This window comes from Cavia porcellus, unplaced genomic scaffold (assembly GCF_034190915.1).
Source record: "Cavia porcellus strain 051 isolate PalLab524CR breed Dunkin Hartley unplaced genomic scaffold, mCavPor4.1 scaffold_9, whole genome shotgun sequence".
Taxonomy (NCBI): Eukaryota; Metazoa; Chordata; class Mammalia; order Rodentia; family Caviidae; genus Cavia; species Cavia porcellus.
In genome coordinates, this window is record NW_026947492.1 from 69,032,782 (window position 1) to 69,039,949 (window position 7,168).

At 34.3% G+C, this 7,168-nt stretch overlaps 1 pseudogene; it reads right to left on the minus strand.

The window, feature by feature from the left end:
* Window positions 1-631: 631 nt before the first annotated feature.
* On the minus strand, window positions 632-6,622 carry LOC100734420 (olfactory receptor 52N2-like; annotated as a pseudogene).
* Window positions 6,623-7,168: the final 546 nt, after the last annotated feature.

The window sequence follows — 7,168 nt, forward strand, 5'->3', positions numbered from 1 at the left end:
AGTATCTGAAAGATTCAAGGTATTTCTCATGGGGCTGGGGATTTAGCTCAGTGGCATAAGCACCTGCCTTGCAAGCAGGTGGTCGGTCGTGAGTTCGATCCCCAGTACCAATAAAAAAGAAAAACACACGCACACACAAAAATATTTCTCATAACCTAACAAAGCTATGAAAAGATATATAGAGAAAAGAATAGTAGGAGTAAAGGAAATCACTAAGGCAAGTTTCAAAGGTTTTTTTTTTTTCAATAACTGGAAGAATTGTCTTTTAACAAATTTCCTTCAAGAACAAATGTTCACAGGAGAAGAAAATATGTACATCTTCCTGGTGTGCATTTGAGACTTGTCCATCATGCAAACTATATTAGGAATATATGTACTTTTATTGTACCAAAAAAACCTCAAAATTCACTGATAGAATGTTTCTAACAGACAGCTCAAATTTAGAAAGACTCTTTTCTTAAAAAAAAATTGTTTTTATGACTTACAAGTTTCACAAAAATAGAATTCAATCAATACTATATCAGATACCCAATGAATATTGATTTCTACAATGACAGCTGTACCTTTAAAATTTTACTCTTGTCTCTTATAAAATAATATTATTCTTCATTTTTGATATTAATTACTAAAACTATTCTGTATCTATGTATTTTTTTTCCTTATAAAATAGCTTTAGCACTCCTTCCTGGATCTGCTTGGTCTTGACTCCATAAACAATGGGATTCAGAGTTGGAAGGCACATCAGATAGGGATTGGCAATAATAATGTGGACATGGTGGGGAATGTTTTGTTCCCCAAACCGATGAGTAAAAATGCTGAATAAGGCTGGAACATAAGTGATAACAATAGCACACAGGTGGGAGGTACAGGTGCCAAAGTCCTTCTGCCGAGCTTCTACAGATGACAAACTCACCACTGCACACAATATCATGGTTTAAGACATGGAGATACAAAACATATCAAACTCCCCAATCAAAAGTGCTGCCAAGAGTCCATAGACAGCATTTATCTTAACACTGCCACAGGAGACCTTGGCCACTGACATGTGGTCACAGTAAGTATGGGGGATGAGGTTCCCCTGGCAATAGGGCAGGCGTTTGGTGAGGAAAGTAAATGGGATAATGAGCATCACACTCCTCAAGAAGGTGGCAAGCCCAGTCTTGGCAATGACAGAGTTGGTGAGGATGGCAGCATAGTGTAAGGGATAGTGAATGGCCACATAGTGGTCCAGGGCCATGACCATGAGCACTCCAGGCTCCATCCCTGTCAATGTGTGGACAAAATATATCTGGACCAGACAAGCATTAAAGTCAATCTCCTTGAGGTCAAACCAGTATATGCACAGCATGTTGGGAACAGTTGTGGAGCACAAGGTGACATCAGTGAAGGACAGCAGAGCCAGGAAGTAGTACATAGGCCAGTGCAGCCCCTCTCATGGCCACTGAGGTAGATGAGCCCCCAGTTTCCCAGGACAGCAACAATGTACATGAGGCAGAATGGGAGGGAAATCCAGATGCGTTCAGCTTCCAGGCCAGGAATACCATTCAAGATGAAGAATCCCAGGGTCAGACTGGAGCTGTTGGCTCCAGAAATACTGGGCGACAGGAGAACATTTTATACTGTTTCTCACAAATGAGTTTCTGCATAAAAGAAGGAGAAATATGGTTGGAGCCTAGATAAGAGAGGCTAGGGTGGACAGTATGACCCACAAATACCATGAACATTGACCTTATGTTAACAAGGATTTTTTTGAACTTTTGAGAGTTTTCAAACTCCAGTATCTAAAAGTCCTTCCACAAGACAACCACATGCTCTTCAATGCCCTACTGCAAACTGAGGCCAACATGCTACATATTTTCCATGTTTCTCCCTTAGCATGCATCTCACACTCTACATTATAAACCATGAGGTGGATGTGTCCTTCATGCAAGTCATTTCTATTCTCTCCTTTCAAATTCTTCTCTGCTTTCTTGTACCTAAGACCTTGCACTAAAATTACACGAGTTTACTTGCAGGAGAACTCTAATCTTTTTAGGTCTATAAGCAATTTAACTTTCCTATTTTAATAGTTCCTAAAAAATTGGCTATTTTGTCCCATCTTGAAGAATATGAAGATTGTGCTTTCATTTAAAATCCCTCAATAGTGTCCCTCATAAGTTGAGCAAATAATATAAAATAAATTCTTAATAAAACATACTGTTTGGGATCAAATAAATATTTGATTTATAAGGACTTTTATATCTAGTATTCAAACTCTATCTGATGTCATTAACGCATTCTTTAACATTTTTGAGAAAAAAATATATACAGTACAAAATCACCAGTTAATAGGTTACATGTTATTTTCCCAGAAATAGTTGTCCATATCACTAAAAGCATATAACATGGACATTCATACAGTGGAATTGGAGACAGTTCTGTTCAATGATCCAACAAAAGCTCAGTTATATTGTCAAAGGAAGTTCTTGGTAGGAGACAAGAAAATATTTAGCCAGATGTGGTGGTGCATGCCTTTAATCACAGCATTGAGGAAGCTGAGCCAGGAGAATAACTGCCAGGGCCAACCTGGGCTACAAAGTGAGCTGAAGAGCAGCCTGAACTCCACAGAAAGACCCTATTTCAAAAGCAAACAAAAAACAGGAAAATGTTTGAAGTTCTAAACCATTAAAAAGCTTTATCTAATTTCTATAATTATTTTATTAAAGACATTCATCTGAATACAGCATTGTTTCTGTGCTTTTTCACTTTTAGAAAGCTTTATTACATATCTATTCTCAATATTAGATTTATTGTCAGGAAAATCTACAGATTATTGATTGCGCTGACCAGACACTCAGTACAAAATTACTGTCATACCTTTGAATTTCTATTCCTCTTAAGACTAGTAGGATGAATTGACTGGTATCTAAACAGCTTAGAAATTCTAGGGTGTTTGAGGAAATTTAAAGTTTCTTAATGATTACAATGTTTCTTTTACTTAAAAACAGAAGAACAATGTTTAAATTCTGTAGTTGACATTACAAAGCAAAGCCATTAAAGCACAGTCAAATGCATCGTGGCATGCAGAAAATTAAATAGACACTTGTAGCTTTGAAGGTGGACTACAAGGCTGTGAAGCCACAAGGCAAAGATTGCAGGAATCTGAGTTTTCTGGAAGTCACTGCTATAACCTTTCTTGCTGGTTAAGTACACAAAACTTCCTAAAGTGGAAGTGTAAAATAAGTTTCAGGGATCCATGGGTTCTCATTCTTAACTGATGAGGTCTCGTATAAAATATTCTTTCTAATAGAGGAATTCTTATAATGCTGCTTCAGAAATATTACCATATGGAGAAATCATCATTTCATGATCCTATACCAGAAGAATCTAAAGTATAAAATTTTAAAAAAAGGTTGAAGCTTTGACAATTTTCCCTTTTATGTAAGTATGATACATAAATAAAATATAAACAAACATAAAATCAGATAGTATGTTTATATGTATGAACTTGATATTATGAAAAGCAAATAAGTGTAAATTCAGAGTAAAAGATTCATTACCCCATAAGAAATGAAAAGGATAGAGAAATACATTGCCTGTTATTGCTTTTTGTTAAATGTTCCATTTGCATTTTCCCAAAATAAATACTCCTGAAAATTTCCAAACTCACCAGGGTGCTACACACAGCCACATGCTTATGCATGGCTAAAAAATCCTTCTGAGTTTGTTGAATACCAGAAGGACATCTTCTCACATAGGATTTTTAATTTCCCTGGGGACTCTTTCTTAGCAAGGCATCCTAAAGCTTACTGAGTCTCCATAATTAAGTGTCTTGGTGGGCACAGTTTGAGGGAGAATGAAATTTGTGTCCTAAAGTAAGAGATTTTATAGTTTTGAGTAGAAAAAAATAAAACATCTTTTCTCAAATGTGAACTATAGCCATCAATGAAATCCTGGTTGACATTCATATGCCAGTTTTTAAGAATGTTGTTCCTCATGTATCCTGAGGCAGAAAATTTAGAAACTAAAGAATAGTATAATGAAAAGTTAAAAAGTCACTTGTAATCAGATCATTAACATGTATTATATACATGACCACCTTCCCCTGATAAATGTAATCAGTGTTGTACTACAAATATTTACTAATAAAAATAAAATTTTAAAAAGAAGCAAAAAAACCCTATATACAGACATAACACTCTAAACTGTTTTCTTTAATTCATTTCATAATTTTCTAATTTGTGTGTAATATTCTGAGCTTTATTAGGAAAATAAATTTCATTTGATATGGTGTCATTCATGTGATATGGTGTCAGATTATTTTTTAATATTATCTTGTGGACATATTTTCCACTTACTATGTAAGCTTTGAAAGCAAACTTTTAATATGTAAACCTAAACTTTTTCATTTAATAGTCCCACAAATTTCATTACTCTTGAATATTTATTTATATTTTTCTATAAAACATAATTGTTATATGACTGGCCTAATCTACTATACATTACAAATTTTTTTTTCTACACATAGCTAAAAACAATATTGAAATTTATGAAGTGAAATGTAATTATAATTGTAAATTCTGGAAAAATTCTCTTGATAAAATTTGAATGTATTTTAACCTCCATAAAGTGAAATAGGGGGTATAGCTCAGAAGTAGAACATTTGACTGCATAAACTAGCATTTAGCTCAGTAGTAGAGCATTTGACTGCATAAATGAGTGCTTTGTAACTCTTTGAGTACTAGTGTATATTTTCCTTTCCCAAGTTCAACTAATAGGAATACATTTACACTGTTATTTTAAGTAAATTGTCTTTAGTAGGAGTCATTATGAGCAATTCATGTTCATCACATTTTATGTTTGGTAAATCGTTTTTTCATATATGATTATTCATCTCTCATCAGTGAAGTCAGCATTTATTTATTGATGGTAGTCCCATTCAACACTAAAATACAATCCCATTTTTGTCATAGTTAGCAAGCATTTTTCCAAAGTATTATTGTTAAAATTTATGTTATGTTGAAAATAAATTTTATTATTTAACATTATATTCAGGTTGTTAAAAATCTATAAGACAATTTTTCTATACTTAAATCATTATTTTAAGACAAATTGCACCATCCCAAAAAATTCATGTTTCATATTCTATTAAATTCACATGCAGTGAAATACAAATAAAATCTTCAATATTCCCAGAAGTTGGTTTTGTGAACACTAACATAATTAATATATTATTTGCATTGTTCCTTTCTTTGTCTTTTAGAATTGGCTATATTACAAAATGAGTATATAAACTCAAGATGACCATTTGAAAGGACAACTTAAATAAAAATAAACTTTGTTTACCCCAAAGAACATATTTAAATAAGTGCAAAAGAGTTGAAATTATCTCATACATGTTATCTTATCATAGTGCCATGAAATTAGAAATTAATGATAAAAGATACTGAAACAATCCCACAAACATGTGGAAACTAAATAACACACTCTTGGGTAATCATTGGGTCATAGGGAAAATTAAAGAAATTAATACCTACAAGCAAACAAAAATACAAATACAACTTACTAGAATCTGTGGGATGCAATGACAGCTGTCCTCAGAGAGAAGAAAATTTATTGCACTGAGTTCCCATATCAGGAAAAGAGAACGAATACAAATAAATAACTTGATGCTACACCTCAAACATCTAGAAAAAGATGAGCAAGTCAAGCATAATCCAAAAGAAGAGAGGAAATTATAAAAATTAGAGCAGAAATTAATGCAACAGAGGGATGAAGAAAACAATCCAAAGAATTAATGAATCAAAGTGTTGGTTCTTTGAAAGAATAAATAAAATCGATAAGCCCCTAGCCAACTTTATTTTAAAAAGGGATGATAAAGCTCAAATTCATGCAATAAGGAATGAAAAAGGTGAAATCACTACAGACTCTATAGAAATACAGAAGTTTATCAATACCTATTTTGAAAAGCTCTGTTCTCAAAGGTTTAGTAACACGGAAGAAATAAACAGATTCCTAGAAACATATGAAGTACCAAAGATAGGTCAAGAAGATGTAAAACTACTGAATAACCCAATCTCTATTAATGAAACTGAAAATATAATTAAGTCCTTACCTAAAAGAAGAGCCCTGGCCCAGAGAGAGTCACTGCAGAATTTTACAAGAAATACAAAGAAGACTTAATGCCAACAATCCTCAAACACTTCAATGAACTTGAAAGGGAAGCAATCCTTCCTAAGTCATTCTTGGAAGCAAATATCACTCCAGTACCAAAACCTGATAAAGACCCAACTAAAAAGAGAACTACAGGCCAATCTCTATAATGAACCAAGTTGCAAAAATCCTCATTAAAAATATTGGCAAATAGGATGCAGCGAATCATCAAGGACATTATACACCAACACCAAATGGGATTCGTCCTAGGCATGCAGGAATTTTTGAACATATGTAAATCAATAAATGTAATCTACCATATCAATAAAGTCAAAAGTAAGAATCACATGATCACGTCTATAGAAACAGAAAAAGCTTTTGATAAGTTCCAAAGTTCATTTATGATAAGAACCTTACAGAAAGTTGGAATAGATGGTCTTTACCTCAATATAATAAAGGCCATCTAAGACAAACCAACAGCCAGTATCATACTAAATGGCCAAAAATTGAAGGCCTTTACTTTAAAATCAGGGACAAGACAAGGATGTGCCTTCTAACCGCTCCTATTTAATATAGTACTGGAAATAATTAGCCAAAGCAATTAGACAAGAGAGAAAAATAAAAGGGGTAAAGATAGGAGGAGAAGTTAAATTATCATTACTTGTGGATGACATAATACTCTACATAGAAGACCCCCAAAACTCCATTGAAAGACTCCTAGATATAATACAAAAAAATTCAGCAATGTAGCTGGACATAAAATCAATACTCAAAAATCAATAGAATTTCTATACACTAACAAAAAAAATCACTGACGGCCGCGCCTGGCCATAGGTCTGCAGAGGAGGAGTTGGGCAGATCTGGGGTGCCCCCACCGGCCTCCCTGCGTGTCTGGAGGACTCTGGATATCTCCACCCAGACTGCTGGAGTTCCCCAAGGCTTCCAGGTGCAGTGAAGGGGAGAGGTGGGTTTGAGGCTGCCACACCAGCCTCCCCATTCCGGCTTCAATTGGAGACCTGCTGAGCTCCCAATAGGT